The sequence below is a fragment of the Bos javanicus genome, chromosome 24, assembly GCF_032452875.1.
Source record: "Bos javanicus breed banteng chromosome 24, ARS-OSU_banteng_1.0, whole genome shotgun sequence".
In the NCBI taxonomy this organism is placed as follows: domain Eukaryota; kingdom Metazoa; phylum Chordata; class Mammalia; order Artiodactyla; family Bovidae; genus Bos; species Bos javanicus.
The window spans coordinates 2,085,018-2,100,898 of record NC_083891.1 but is presented as its reverse complement, the minus strand read 5'-3'; the positions used below and the strand labels follow the sequence as shown (position 1 = coordinate 2,100,898).

The 15,881-nt window shown below is 44.0% G+C and overlaps 1 long non-coding RNA gene across 4 annotated transcripts in view; it reads left to right on the top strand.

The window, feature by feature from the left end:
• Positions 1-15,881, top strand: part of LOC133237445 (uncharacterized) — a 45,531-nt gene that overhangs the window by 1,578 nt on the left and 28,072 nt on the right. The window lies entirely within an intron of this gene.

Sequence of the window (15,881 nt, the reverse complement as noted above, 5' to 3'; positions counted from 1 at the left end):
GGATTCTAAGATCGTTGACTATATAAAGCTCTTCCCTGGTGGCTCAGTGGTAAAGAATCTGCCTGCAGTGCAGGAGCTACAAGAGACATGGGTTCGATCCCTGGATCAGGAAGATCCCTGGAGAAGGGCATGGCAACCCACTCCAGTATTCTTGCCTGGAGAATCCCATGGACATAGGAGCCTGGTGGGCTATAGTCCATGGGGTCTCAAAGAGTCGGACACAACTGAAGCGACTTAGCAATGGCAATGGCAAAAGATCATTGACTATATAAAGCTTTGGTAATTTCACCAAGTACTAAATTGTTGTGATTCTATGAACAAGTTATTTTGAAGAAAAATTGCTGAAGATTGAACAAAACAGTGTTACTTAGTGTCTTGTATTACATTGGGCTTCCCTGATGGCTCAGATAGTAAAGAATCTGCCTGAAATGCAGGAGACCTGAGTTTGATCCCTGGGTCGGGAAGATCCCCTGGAGAAGGGTATGGCTACCCGCTCCAGTATTTTTGCCTGGAGAATCCCATAGACAGAGGAGCCTGGTGGGGTATGGTCCATGGGGTTGCAAAGAATGGGACATAACTAAAGCAACTTAGCACACATGTTGCCCAAAGGAGGCACAGAGGTTAGAGTCAGAAAGGCTTGGGGGACAGTTTCATCACAGCTGTGTGAATTGGCTGATCTTAAACCTTCAGTGTCATTATTTTTTATTTTAGAAATGTTAGTGATAATATCAGCATATTAAGATTGTTTTGAAGATTAAATAAAAAAAATCACAAGCCTTATATATTTAAAAATTAAATTTAAATTTCTTTCTTTTTCTCTTGCCATCCCTCAAAGCACTCAGATTCTCAAAATAATAATAGTAACACTACTATGATGTCATCTACAGAGAACACTTCTCTGTAATCATCTTTCATTTCTTTTGGTGATATGGTCCGGGCACCTGACCTTCTCACTGAGAATGTAGCTGAACACAGCTAATTAATGTTCATTAATATATACTTCACTTTTTGCAAATTTAAAGATTATAAAGAGTCAAAGGCAGAAATTACAGACCCTTGAGAGAATGTTTCATATTACTTGAAAAAGAGTTTAATCAGTCTTATCATGGGGACTGGAAGAAAGAAAAAAACACTGTTTTAGCAATGCAGGCTGTAGAATATTTTAAATATTGTTTACTAGAGACTAAACAAGGAGAAGAGTGGCCTGACTACTCAGGGAGTGAGGGTGAGGGTGCAGTGAGCAGTGTGTCCACAGGCGTGTGCTGATGGGTTTCTATCAGTTCAGTTCAGTTCAGTCACTCAGTCGTGTCTGACTCTTTGCGACCCCATGAATCACAGCACACCAGGCCTCCCTGTCCATCACCAACTCCCGGAGTTCACTCAAACTCATGTTCATCGAGTCGGTGATGGCATCCAGCGATCTCATCCTCTGTCATCCCCTTCTCCTCGTGGCCCCAATCCTTCCCAGCATCAGGGTCTTTTCCAGTGAGTCAACTCTTTGCATGAGGTGGCCAAAGTACTGGAGTTTCAGCTTTAGCATCAGTCCTTCCAATGAACACCCAGGACTGATCTCCTTTAGGATGGACTGGTTGGATCTCCTTGCAGTCCAAGGGACTCTCAAGAGTCTTCTCCAACACCACAGTTCAAAAGCATGGATTCTTCAGTGCTCAGCTTTCTTCACAGTCCAACTCTCACATCCATACATGACCACTGGAAAAACCATAGCCTTGACTAGATGGACCTTTGTTGGAAAGGTCTCTGCTTTTGAATATGCTATCTAGGTTAGTCATAACTTTCCTTCCAAGGAGTAAGCATCTTTTAATTTCATGGCTGCAGTCACCATCTACAGTGATTTTGGAGCCCCCCAAAATAAGTCTGACACTGTTTCCACTGTTTCCCCATCTATTTGCCATGAAGTGATGGGACCAGATGCCATGATCTTCGTTTTCTGAATGTTGAGCTTTAAGCCAACTTTTTCACTCTCCTCTTTCACTTTCATCAAGAGGCTTTTTAGTTCCTCTTCCCTTTCTGCCATAAGGGTGGTGTCATCTGCATATCTGAGGTTATTGATATTTCTCCCGGCGATCTTGATTCCAGCCCAGTGTTTCTCATGATGTACTCTGCATATAAGTTAAATAAGCAAGGTGACAATATACAGCCTTGACTTAGTCCTTTCCCAATTTGGAACCAGTCTGTTGTTCCATGTCCAGTTCTAACTGTTGCTTCCTGACCTGCATATAGGTTTCTCAAGAGGCAGGTCAGGTAGTCTGGTATCCCATCTCTTTCAGAATTTTCCACAGTTTATCATGGTTCACACAGTCAAAGGCTTTGGCATAGTCAATAAAGCAGAAATAAATGTTTTTCTGGGACTCTCTTGCTTTTTCGATGATTCAACAGATGTTGGCAATTTGATCTCTGTTTCCTCTGCCTTTTCTAAAACCAGCTTGAACATCTGGACCTTCATGGTTCACATACTGCTGAAGCCTGGCTTGGAGAATTTTGAGCATTACTTTACTAGTGTGTGAGATGAGTACAATTGTGCGGTAGTTTGAGCATTCTTTGGCATTGCCTTTCTTTGGAATTGGAATGAAAACTGACCTTTTCCAGTCCTGTGGCCACTGCTGAGTTTTCCAAATTTGCTGGCATATTGAGTGCAACACTTTCACAGCATCATCTTTTAGAGTTTGAAATAGCTCAACTGGAATTCCATCACCTCCACTAGCTTTGTTCGTAGTGATGCTTTCTAAGGCCCACTTGACTTCACATTCCAGGATGTCTGCCTCTAGGTGAGTGATCACACCATCGTGATTATCTGGGTCGTGAAGATCTTTTTTGTACAGTTCTTCTGTGTATTCTTGCCATCTCTTCTTAATATCTTCTGCTTCTGTTAGGTCCATACCATTTCTGTCCTTTATTGAGTCCATCTTTGCATGAAGTGTTCCCTTGGTATCTCTAATTTTCTTGGAGAGATCTCTAGTCTTTCCCACTCTGTTGTTTTCCTCTATTTCTTTACATTGATAGCTGAGGAAGGCTTTCTTATCTCTCCTTGCTACTCTTTGGAACTCTGCATTCAGATGCTTATATCTTTCCTTTTCTCCTTTGCTTTTCGCTTCTCTTCTTTTCACAGCTATTTGTAAGGCCTCCTCAGACAGCCATTTTGCTTTTTTGCATTTATTTTCCATGGGGATGGTCTTGATCCCTGTCTCCTGTACAATGTCACGAACCTCAGTCCATAGTTCATCAGGTACTCTATCAGATCTAGTCCCTTAAATCTATTTCTCACTTCCACTGTATAATCGTAAGGGACTTGATTTAGGTCATACCTGAATGGTCTAGTGGTTTTCCCCACTTTCTTCAATTTAAGTCTGAATTTGGCAATAAGGAGTTGATGATCTGAGCCACAGTCAGCTCCTGGTCTTGTTTTTGCTGACTGTATAGAGCTTCTCCATCTTTGGCTGCAAAGAATATAATCAATCTGATTTCGGCATTGACCATCTTGTTATGTCCATGTGGAGTCTTCTCTTGTGTTGTTGGAAGAGGGTTTTTGCTATGACCAGTGCGTTCTCTTGGCAAAACTCTAATAACCTTTGCCCTGCTTCATTCCGTACTCCAAGGCCAAATTTGCCTGTTACTCCAGGTGTTTCTTGACTTCCTACTTTTGCATTCCAGTCCCCTATAATGAAAAGGACATCTTTTTGGGGTGTTAGTTCTAAAATGTCTTGTAGGTCTTCATAGAACCATTCCACTTCAGCTTCTTCAGTGTTACTGGTTGGGGCATAGGCCTGGATTACCATGAAATTGAATTTTTTGCCTTGGAAATGAACAGAGATCATTCTGTCATTTTTGAGATTGCATCCAAGTACTGCATTTTGGACTCTTTTGTGACCATGATGGCTACTCCATTTCTTCTAAGGGATTCCTGCCCATAGTAGTAGATCTGACTAAAATTCATCTGACTTAAATTCACCCATTCCAGTCCATTTTAGTTCGCTGATTCCTAGAATGTCAACGTTCACTCTTGCCATCTCCTGTTTGACCACTTCCAATTTGCCTTGATTCATGGACCTGACATTCCAGGTTCCTATGCAACATTGCTCTTCATAGCATCGGGCCTTGCTTCTGTCACCAGTCACATCCACAGCTGGGTATTGCTTTTGCTTTGGCTCCGTCCCTTCATTCTTCCTGGGTTTCTATAGCCATTGCTAAATACATGTACTTTGTGCATGTTGCACCAATCTGTACCTAAGATGAATGTACAAGCTAAAATTAAGTAAGATCTCTTTCCATGATGTGTAAAGAACATGCAGATTGCTGGAAGTAATGTTATTGTAGTTTTTTCTTAACCCGATACCTTGTTCCAGAACCATCTGACATGCTGGTTACAAATGTCAAAAGTAGACCTGCTGACCCAGAATCCCCAGAGATAGGTTAACAAGCCCCCATGCATTTTTATGCACCTTGAAGCCTGAGGAATATTCTCTGTTGGCTCTTCTCAAGTAAGCCCCAGGAGAGGTAAGTCTGTGCATGCTAAGTCACTTCATTTGTGTCTGACTCTTAGCGACCCCATGCACTGTAGCCCACCCAGGCTACTCTGTCCATGGCATTATTGGCAAGAATACTGGAGTGGGTTGCCATGCCCTCCTCCAGAGGATCTCCCCAACCCGGGAATCAAACCTGTGTCTCATGTTTCTTGCATTGGCAGCTTGGTTCTTTACCACTGATGGCATCTGGGAAGCCCAATGGAATACTACTCAGCCATAAAAAAGAACAAAAAGTTGCCATTTGCAGCAACATGGATAGACGTGGAGGGCATTATGCCAAGTGAAATAAATCAGACATAGACAAATGCTGTACGACCTCACTTATGTGTGGAATCTAAAAAATACAATAGGCTGAGGCTCTTAACTCTTAATCACAGTTAAAAGTGCCCTGTCTATTTCATTCTCTTCATATTACTCTTAGGTTTCTGCATTCCCGACTTCAGTTTTGATAATTACTCTTTCATCATAAAAGAACAAATTGGTTTAAAATAGGTGTACTTGTGTCTCTTAGAGAACACTTGCACACATTAATGCTATTTCTTAATCTCGATATTTTTATACAAGGAACCACTTTGAAATTAAAGAAAGATGAGAGACATAGCAATATAAACCTCTTTTAATCAACATCATCTTTATTATGTCCATTTATATAGTAAGATTCCAGGATCTGATTAGTCTAACAATTTCCGCTCGTGGCTTACTTGAACAGGTGACTAAATTCCGCTCAAAAAAAAGAAGTCGTTGATTTGTGTTTTTCTCTGGGATAGTTCAAAACTGTTCCTGACATTATGGGATCATTGTCTTTAGGGTCATAATCCGCGTTTGACCTTTAACCCCCCAGTGGATGCTAATGCTTGAATTTTGAACCGCTGACTCCTCTCTTCTTTTACCATAAAAAGCCAAGGGTCGCTGAACAAGTGCTTTTGGAAAGTTTCCAGCAGCAGTTGTGGTTTTCCACTGTTGTGGTTGATGCTGCTCTGCATGTTGCTCTAGGATGTGGGCTCTGGCTGACTTCAGATGCATTTAATAATTCCTGTCCAAATGCAGATGGGCGGACCCACAGCCTCCCTTCGGAAAATGCTGCAGTGTCCCCAGCTCCAAAACAGGAAACGACCCACTGCCAGAACCACACCAACAGACCCAGGGATGACAAACCTCCGGCTGCTTATGATTCAACCTTTTAGTGCTGTTTGCATTTTGCTTTATTTTTGGCTGTGCTGGGTCTTTGTCGCTGCCCAGGCTTGCTCTAGTTGTGGGAGTGGAGGCTATTCTTCGTTGCAGGGCGCCGGCTTCTCACCGGGGTGACTTCTCTTATTGTGGAGCATGGGCTCTAGGGTGTGCTGGCTTGAGTTGTGGTTCCCAGGTTCTAGAGCACAGGCTCAGTTGCGGTGGCTCACTGGCTTAGCTGCTCCACAGCAGGTGGGATCTTCCTGGATCAGGGATGGAACTCATGTCTCCTGCTCTCACAGGCGGATTCTTTACCACTGGGCCACCAGGGAAGCCCTTCATTTCCTTGACTTTCTTACTGTCTCTCTGCAAAGAGCTGAACCTCATGTTAGTCCTTACAATGTAAACACTAACATCCTGATTGAATTCTGCCAACATTATCTGTGCTTAATTATTTTATTCATTATGCTGATTTAGGAAAGATGTGGAGCCATGCGTTATATAATCCTGAAAGCCAGACCTCTGGTGGATAAGCAGGGGCTGCCATTGTTTCTTTCCTTAGAAAATTAACATCTAGGTCAGGAAGGAGAGGCTGTGGATTGCCGACCCCAGCTGCTTCACTCTGAATGGAAAAATACATTAGTGACAGTAGTGAATCCTCATTTGACAAGTAGAAAGAAAGGGAGGTTGGATTACAGATGCATCAATTTTTAGCACTCAGAGAATGGATGGTTTTGCATGGCCCATATAACTCCATGTAGCTATTTTATGAGTCAAAATGCTCATTTAGTTATGAATGAAAAGTACTGTTGATATGAACATACAGCCTTGCTCCTGATCAATTAATGAGTCGCCACTCAACAAGCTCAAATGAAGAGATAAAAGAAACAGTGATTTCCATTTAAAAAACAATAGCAACTAAAAATTCCTTGACTGTTGTGTGGGCTCAGGGCAGGCCACCCCCAAGATGCCAGGAGGAATATTGATTATTTTGGATGTAAATTACTAGAGAAACAGCTGCCTCTCATCCCCTCCGTCTCTCTGAGAACAGGGAATGGATCTCCCATGTGAAAGTCTCTCTCTCTCTAAAAGTGGGCAGAGAAGCACCTTTATTAGCAGAGATGGGAATTTAGGGCCAAGGAGGTCGCATAGACAAACGTGTTACTTCTTTGCTCTTTTATGACCCCAAGGCCAAACTCTTTTTTTAAAAATATAAATTAAGTACCCAAGCCTAAATTTCTTTGTTCTGTCAATTCCTCACACATTTCATCCTCCTTTTTCTAAAATGTAGAAAAGCTGGCTACTTTGGCCCCATCTTTGTTCTTATTTATTGGAGATCTTTGTGCACACAAATTAATGTTTTTTCTCCTGTTAATCTGTCTTTTGTCAATTTAATTATGAGAGCAGCCAAAAGAACCAAATGGGCTAGAAGGAAACATTCCCTCTCCCCAGCACCATCTAAGACAGCAATGATAATAAACTGATTTATATAAAACATTCTTTGGAAAAACCATGGGGACACCAACTCTGACTGTGCAGACACCCTGTGGGAGGTTAGGTTGACAATATTTACAAGGGCTGCAGAACAGCTAGATTTCTTAGAAAAGTCGTTAACAAGATGTTTTGGTGGATGCTAGTGAAGTAATCGCTTCAAATATAAATAGCAAATATTTTGAACCCTAATTTTTAGTATTAACTGGAATGGAGACTTTACTAAAGATACACTTTAAAGGTCTTAGAATGATGCATTATCTGACCTTAAAAGTTGAAGGAGACGCTGTGGTTCTGCATTGGGAGAACGCGCGTGGCCCTCGTGCACGTTTCCTGTCCTGCTCTGATGCTTTCTGCTCTAAGGCACTGTCACTGCTTGGCTTTTCCATTAGTTTGCAAAGTCACGACAGCCCATTCTTATCTGCATTTTCATGTCCACAAATCTGATAGAAAAGAACACTTGGACCCAGACACTTAACCTGGCAAAGATCTTTCCTTCTTCCAATCACTCAACAAATGTTTACCATTGAGGTGCCCAGCACTGGGCTGTTTGCGGAGATGGGGCAGAAGGGGCAGAGGTGGATGGCGACCCAGGTCCTCCTGTAGTGATGCGGGTGCCGGACAAGCGACAAATGATTGTGGAAATAAGCCTTGAGGCTGGATGTGGGGGGAGTGACAAGGTGTCAAGGAGAGCTGAGCCGTCTCCTTACTGAGTGGCGAGGGGGCATCTTCTGGAGGGGTGACCTTGCATGGAAATGTGAGATGGGAAGATTGGGGAAGGGGAAGAATTGAGGTGTTGGGCTAGGCATGCCTGCATCTCTGAAGAAGAAATGAAGTGGCCTGTCTGAGCGTGTGAAGACCGGTATTCCAGGGGGAGGGGCAGGTCGGGGAGCCGCTGGAGAGTTTGGGAGAAACTGACTGCAGAAGCTGGAGGGTCCGCCAACGATCTGCGTCCTCAATCTGCATCATGCAGCCCACGAAATGTAGGAAGCAGAGAAATGATGTCGGTAGGTTTTCATTAAAAAGTAAATATCTGAGTGCTCAAAGCTTGAAAACAGCCTTGGGAAAGGGACAGTAGTGCAAAAAATGCAGAGCTCTTTGCACATATCAGAGACACAGCAGAGGAAGTGAAGACAGTGGGTGGGATTAAGAAGAAAAGGACATTATGACCTTCTAACCACAGGGAAAGAGTGGTCTAGGGTAAAAGCAAGTCACCCATCTCCTTGACACAGCCGGTCCCCACTGCAGGTAAGAGGGAAATGCGGAAAAACAAAAGTGACATGCGCAGCCTCTCCTGGACCGGAACCGGAAGCAGCCCGGGGCCGGGCTCCCCGCTCTGAGTCTGTCTTGTGCTCGCCGGTTAAGTGAGAGGAGCTCACAGCTACGCCAGTGGGAGACCAGGACCCTCTGCACACCACACGCCCATCCCTTGCATCTTCCTTTCCTCTCCCCAAAAGAAGCTTACGCCAGCAGGAGCATGCTTATCTCTTATGATTTTATATCCTCCGAAGATCCAATAAAATATGTGAGGATCTAATTACCCCTAAATGAACTACTCTAACTTATTTAAGGAGAAAAACTGAATAGAATGGAACTTTGTTTGGACCAAGTAATGTTAATAACTACAGTTTGTCTTGATTTATGATATACTTGGAGCTTTGGGCTCCAAGTTATTTCAAGATAAAATGACTATATCTCTGCTTTTATTCTCTAGGAAGAAGAAAAAACAAATAATTATAATGCATTATGAACATTTGCATAAATAGATTGATATCTCACCTCCCTTTAAAATCCAAATCTTGAGTTCTACATAAACACAAGCATGATTTTATAAAAATTTTCATATGGGAACAAGTCAGTACATTTCTAATAGAGCTGAGTAAATTCATCCCTTCTAAATGCCCTGCAAATTTTTTGTGCCTCTGCAAACACTGTGCAACAGTTACTCATTCAGTCATTAATTTGCCAAGTCTCCACGGAGACCCCATGGCTTATTAGAAACACCCAGGGAATAATGTGTGCAACCGTACCGTTCAGCCAGCTTGTTCAGAAGGGCTCGGGGTGTTCCCTCCATGTGGTTCATTGCTCTGAGTAATGGGGATATAGATTTTAATAGGACTTAAGTCCTGCCATCAAGAACCAAACGGTCTAGCCTAGGGTTTGTTTTTTTCCTTTCTTTGAATTTTCCATGGCAAGTTGGAGGTAAATATGTTGAAAAGACATTCACTTCTCAGGCCACAGGGAACTCTTCAAAGAAACAAGACTCCAATTCAGTTCACAGGTGGCCGTAGCCTCCAAGAGTGGTAAAGACCCCCAAACTGTGAAACTGAACACTGGGAAACAGGGAAGGGAGTGAGGGTGCTGCTGTGGGCTCTCACCTCACGCTCTCACCCATGTGGCCGCCGATGCTGGTAGTGCTGGCGCTTGAATGGAGAGCGAACCAGTCAGTCCTAAAGGAAACCAACCCTGAATAGTCACTGGAAGGACTGATGCTGAGGTTGAAGCTCCAGTACTTTGGCCACCTGATGCAAAGAGCCAACGCGTTAGAAAAGATCCTGATGCTGGGAAATATTGGAGGCAGGAGAAGAAGAGGGCGGCAGAGGATGAGATGGTTGGATGGCATTGCTGACCCGATGGACATGAGTTTGATCAAGCTCCAGGAGATGGTGAAGTACAGGGAAGCCTGGTGTGCTTCAGCCCACGGGGTTGCAAAGAGTGGGACAGGACCGAGCGACTGAAAACACAACTTGAGCATTGGGGTGCCTGTCTCAGGTGGTGTGATGACTGGCCCTTTCTTTAGAAACTTAGTCTGAGTTGCTCTGGGAGTAGATTTAGTAAAATAGAATATAAAAGGAAGGATACACAGCAAATTCAAAATTATATCCTGGAGAAGGAGAAACTAAGGAGCTGAACCTTTTCTCCACACTGGGCTGGTGGTATGGCTGGGCACGTGCACCAGGGCTCCCTGTGTTTCTGCACCCACGTTTGCTCTTCTGCTGGTCCGCTGGGTCGTCAGGGTCCACAGACACGTCATAGCCACGGTGAGCATCTGCACACATCTGTCCGCCAAGAGGCTGAGGACCCGTAGGATGGGGCCAGTGAACCGGGTTGTTCTGTTCAGGTAGGATGACTGATGGATGGTCTGGTCTCAGAGCCATGGGCTTAGGAGGAAAGTCCAGACCAAGGGTAGACGGTGGTCCAGGAAGCAGGTGCATGTGATGCTAACGGTCAGATGGGATGACGGGCGGACACTGGAAAGGAATGGAAATAAACCCAGGTCTTCTGAAACAGAAAGAAGGACGACGTGGAGACCAGGGTCTGGAGAGGATGGCAGGCCACGTCCCTCAGGGACCCCAGACCAGGATAAGACCTGTGGGCTTTATTTTATGGGCAGCAGGAGAGCCATAGGAGAGGAGGGCCAATGATGTGACCGTTGTTGATGATGGTGGTATCTTTAGAGAGCTAGGACAAAAACTATTAATTACTTAAGAAATGTTTCCAAGATCTTAGCAACCCTATGACTTTATAACCACTGAACACATAAAAAAGCTTTCAAGTATTTTGGTTATATTTATCTGTGAAAGTGGTCTAAAAAACTGGTGATGTGGACATTTTAACTGAGCATTTCAGACTCTGAATAAAGAGGAGGTGATTTGTCTGACAGGACCATGCTCTCAGTTCTGATTACTTGTTATGAACTCTGTTTATTTTTAAACGTTGACACTAATCTGTTGGAAAGAGAATTAAAAATAACTTTCTCATTAGATTTAAATCAGACATTTAATTTCATCATGCCTTAGCTTTATAATGAAAATGGCAAAATCCCCATGAAGAACGCAGGAAAATAAGTTGCTACATGATCGAAGTCAAAGAAGATATGTTCTATTCACAGAAGGGTCTTTATACAGATACCCACCTGAAAGGGAACACTAACTTCCATCATTATTTATTGAAATTAACTGGTTGGACTGATGAGCATTTGGAAGTTCTAATTTGCTATTTTGCTACCTCATGATACAAATATTTTATTTCTTCCTGGGAATCCACACAAACTCTCTAAGCCAGAAAGGACCTTTCCCTTAACTTCTTCTAGTTTTACTTACCACCCTGCCACACACAGGGAAGGAAACACATTGACTAATTTGAAATTTGACACGAATATTATGTTATGTATCCAAAATTGGCAGAAAAGTTGTGTAAGATGGTTTTTTTATTCAATGTTTTGAGACGGAATTTCTCAACTGAAGGTGTGTTAGTCACAAGCACACACCTTTCACAGTCTAAGCACGTGTAACACAAAAGCCTCTCAGGAGTGGCTGGCAGCTGCCCTTCCTCGTCAGAGAGGAGGAAGAGAAGGCATCGAACTGGAGGGACACTCACACGCTTAGACCTCCCCGAGTCGTCTGGAGCTCAGTGGAAAGATGAGAATCTGGCAACCATAGCCCAGACAGCTCCTGTGTGATTCACTATAACATATTTAAATCTCTTTAAAAGCTGAGATAAAAGGTACAGGGCAGAAGAGCAGACGTCTTCTCAAAATGTCTCAAGAAAGGGCTGGTGCCTCTTCTTACCAAAAGGCAGTTCAGAGCCTTGGTCTTGGAGAAGCGCTGGGTCTCACTTCACCAGGGCTGTGCACTGTCTCTCTGCTCAAGCCAGGAATTGGGGATCCAGCTGCTGGGCAATTCCATTTGAGGTGGAAACCAGCTTCCTGGCTTGTAGAGGGGCCTTCTCTCTGGGTCTTCATACGGCAGAGACACATGCACAGAGGTCTTCTTGTGATGAGGCCATGGATCCTCTTGGACCAGGGCCCCCCCTCTTATGATTCATTTAACATCGATTGGCTCCTGAAAGCCTTATCTCCGAACATAGCCACGTGGGGGTTAGAGCTTCAACAGGTGAATTTGGGGCACAATTTGGTCAATAGCAGCCTGTGACTTCAGATGAGTTGGTGACTCTGAAACTGTTCAGGGCAGGCTTTGCTTGCTGCACAGAGTGACTGGGAAGACTACATGAGAACAAAGCATGAAAATGTCCCAGGGCCCCCGACACCGAGCCAGCCTCCCAGTACTAAAGGTTCCTCCCGTGACTGGGGGTGGTGCCGGGGGCAGTGCTAGGGAGCCCGTGGCTCCCACTGACCTGGGATGAGATTCCCTACTTCCCATGAGGCATTGGTCTTAGGTCCTTTCTTTTTTTTGCCAAATAGGCATTTAGTTTTATTCAGTCAAGACCTAACATCCTGAATGTGAAATTGCTGTAAAGCCTTAGAATCTGGCAGGATGATAACAAACATTAAGAAGTATCACATTCTCAGGATCGCAGTTTTGGCCAGATCTGTATGTGGGAGAGAGAGACACACAGGGTCCATTCACATACATCAAATGGGCAAGAAGGAAGCTCAAAATATAAAGCACAGTGGTTAATCAGATCTTAGGACCAAATATCCCACTTGTTATTTATGTTTCAGCTCCATCTCTCTAAACCTGAGAGGTTCACGGACTCTGAGATTCTCTTAATGAAGTCTATTAAGTGACCGCAAAAGCAGGAACCAGACTCAGGAGTACAAATCTAAGAACTTAACTGCCCACAAGAGCTCACACATAGGTAAATATACCCAGGCGCCGATGAGTATGTTTGCTTTCGAGCTCGGTCTAGATGCTGGGCCAGCTGTTCCATCACTAGAGTTGCATCATTAAAGGAACTAATCGCATGACTCATCAAATGATATTTTTCCTTCTCAACTGGGTCAATTTACAGTTTAAAGAGTGTTGATAACTGTTCTGCCAAGGGATATTTTCTTTTTATAAGTGATAATTCACTCACCTAAGAGCTTTTTTCCTTTTTTTTAAAACAAGTTTTATTAAATGTCTATAATGTGAAGGGCATTTTATATTTCAATACTTATCACTGAATATTGACATTAATAGGATACTGTTAATGTCATCTATAAGTTAATAATCTGACAGAAGAAAATACAAACACAACTTATACACACCAAGGGAGATGAATTACTGAAGAGAGGAATTTACAAAGGTGAAGGAAGGAGTTAGGAAGAAGCTACATTATTTATACACAATCTGGAGGCTGAAAAATATAAAGGAGACAGACAGAAACAAAATGAACGCTTTTTATATTATAGCAGAAATAAAGCTTGTGACTATTCATGTGGTTAAATGCAATGGATCATCAATTATATTATGTTTATGCACAGAATAAGATCTGGCGTAAAAGGAATCTGCAAACCCATTATTGCGCTCTGTTGGTAACACTGTGTGCGCAACGTTCAGTTTCTCTCCTTTGATGAGCACCTCGCTGGAATTGATACTCTATCTGAAATTCCAATAAGATGCAAAATAACGTCCATAAAGAAGAGCTCCACAGATTAGCACAACGTGACTGCACAGTTAGGGGACCCTGGATGACTCAGTGAAGCACCAGAGCGGTTGCAAACATCTTTTCCTGGGATTTCTAATTCCCCACTAATACTTAAATGCAACCTCCCGGCCAGGAATGATTAATAGTCTCTCTTCTCTTTAATGTAATAATTCTCGGAGGGAACTGAACAAGCTTTTGAAATTGAATTACAAGAGTCACATTTCTGCTCTCGATTAAACACAAGTGATGAGGGTTGTGCTGTCTCTCCCACGGTAGGGGAGTGCTTTAAGTGGGTTGTTTAAAACACGGAGTTCTGTTTATATTTAAGTGCCTGAATATGACCCACTGTTTTCGAGGCTGTCCCAACGGTAAGACTGTCCAATTCTATGAGAATATAGCTGTGATATATTGTAAGAACACAAATAAAATTCATCTCAAACAACATTAGTATAGCTTGAATTGTTACAATAAGGTATCATTTAACTTGAAGAATTCTTGGATGATGTAACAGATGGACAGGTCTGGTTTATTGGATGGTTCACGTATGTGCTTTGCTTCAGTAGAAGCAAAGACAAGTTCACTCAGCTCTGAGATGAGTAGAGGTTTCTCTGAGGATGAGAACTAGAGTGGTTTTGTTTGCTTGTGAAATCTTAGCATCCACACCAGGGTCTGGCATGTGGCAAGTATTCGATGGAATGGATGGATGGATGGATGGAGGGGTGATGGATGGATGGATAGATGGATGGATGGATGGATGGATAGACTGATGGATTGATGGAATGATAAGGTATCAGAAGCATGAATATAATTCAGCAGCCCATGCAGTTTCACTGTATCAGTGCAAGGGGTCGGGCAGGAACTGACCCAATAGGCATTCTTGGTACGTGAGATGCACGTGGCCCTTGTGAACCAGGGGTGCAGGCAGGATTCTGAATCAGCCCCCTGGGAGGCTGACATCTGGGAGACCTGCCCAGAGGGATCCCTCGCCCTGAGTGGGAGTGGGGCTGCTCACCAGTCTCAGGCTAGTTTGAGAACTGGAGGAAAAGGGGTCCAAAGAAAATCTAATCATCTTCCCCCTGGAAAGATGAGAAAAGGTCCCACTCCGCCCTTGGACCTTAGAAGCCCTGTCCTGGGTCTTCACCTTTGTGACATGTATTACACCTCTGTAAAAACTGAAGAAGCCCCTTGAACTTCATGACCAGGACCATCTTCCTCAAGGATGTGGCTCATCTCTTGGGAATTAACATCGCGGTGATGAGCCCCCTATCTCCCACTTTCCTGGAGGGTCAGGGAGCAGCCCAGCATCCGTGGGGCCTGACTCCAAGTTCCAGGATGACCTCCTGTCGTAAGATAAGCGTGAGAAGCTTATCTGTCCTTTCCATAAAGCTGATTCACTTGCACAGATGTTACCCTGACTACCAGATAGACTCAGGATGAATTGTATGCTATTAGAGGCTGAGGACCAGCTGCACCCAGAGACCACGTGTGCAGAGGTCAGGTCTGCCCAGCTGGACCAGAGGGAGAGCTCGCTGTGCCTTGGCGCCACTCTACAGGTGACCTGCAACGTGTGTCATGTGTTGGTTTAACTCTGTCTCGATGGTAAACCTGTTTTCTTTCTCTATTACCTTCACGGGGAGGGCTTCTGGGTTGGGAGATTCTGTTTTTAATTTGGGGCTTCCCAGGTGGCTCAGAGGTAAAGAATCCACCTGCCAGTGCAGAAGACCGGGGTTCAGTCCTTGGACAGGGAAGATCCCCTGGAGAAGGGAATGGCAACACACTCCAGTATTATTGCCTGGAGGATTCCATGGACAGAGAAGCCTGGTGGGCTACAGTCCATGGGGTCAAAAAGAGTTAAATACAACTTAACTGTTTTTAATTTTATTTCCCAACCTTGCCTGCACCCTTGAACTGGTCTTAATCCTGCTTCAGGGGAAACCCACCGGGGTCAATGCCCAGGAAATGCCCTTGACTCTGCCATAGACAAGGGTGGAACCGTCAGGGAAGGAGAAATGGGTTGTATGTCCAAGACGGAGGCCCCCAATGTCCACCAGCAAAGGTTGTGCCCTTTCAGTGGAAATGGTCTGTTCACTGAAAACTGACCCCTGCAAGCCCGTGCTGAGCATGACCAAGAAGAAACTTGTTGTACAGTCACTCAGTCATGTCCGACTCTTCATGACCCCATGGACTGCAGCACGCCAAGCTTCCCTGTCCTTCACTATCTCCTGGAGCTTGCTCAAACTCATGTCCATTGAGTCAGTGATGCCGTCCAACCATCTCATCCTCTGTCGCCCCCTTCTCCTCCTGCCCTCA